The sequence below is a fragment of the Vanessa atalanta genome, chromosome 15 (assembly GCF_905147765.1).
Source record: "Vanessa atalanta chromosome 15, ilVanAtal1.2, whole genome shotgun sequence".
Lineage (NCBI taxonomy): Eukaryota > Metazoa > Arthropoda > Insecta > Lepidoptera > Nymphalidae > Vanessa > Vanessa atalanta.
In genome coordinates, this window is record NC_061885.1 from 9080 (window position 1) to 9892 (window position 813).

Here is an 813-nt window from a genome sequence, read left to right on the forward strand (position 1 = left end):
AGTCCGGAACGTTGTGGTACCTGAGAGCTTCAAGCACCACTTCCCAGGGCAGAGTGTTGAAGGCGTTGGAAATATCCAACGATACTGCCAGCAACACCCCACCCCGAGAGACCTCCTCCTCTGCGAGCTCCCTCAGCCTGGCGACTGCGTCCAACGTGGAGCGGCCCCGGCGGAAGCCGAACTGTGAATCGCTCAGGCCCGGCACCATGCTGCCGACCAGACGAGCTGCGATTATACGCTCGAAGAGCTTGCCCGCCTCGATGCTAATCTTCTCTGACCTAACCTAACCTAACCTAACCTAACCTAACCTAACCTAACCTAACCAGGTGAGCCCGTACTGAAAAAAAAAAAAAAAAAAAAAAAAAAAAAAAAAAAAAAAAAAAAATAATAATTATTATAATAATAAATAAAAATAATAACAACAAATAAATAAACACACGTAATAGCAACATAGGCATATAAGTAGCATATAAGTTGTTAAGATAGTATATTATAGTATATATATTGTGTTTTAAAAAAAAAAAAAAAAAAAAAAATGTCATCCAAATCCGACATTGTCAACCAACGCAAAACAGCGGAAGCTGCCCCCGAAAAAAGGACCCTTAGGCAAAAGGTCCTCACAAGAGCTAAAAAACCATCCTCGCAGCCATCGCGACCAACCTCCGACCAGCCACAACCATCACATTCAAACGTGGCAGAAATTGTCCTCACACACCACCTAGAGGACCGGTTACAGCAGGCAGAGTCAGATATTGGCGAGGATATGGAGACTTCCTCAGTCGGTTCGGGTGCCTCTTACAAAAGGAGAGTAAG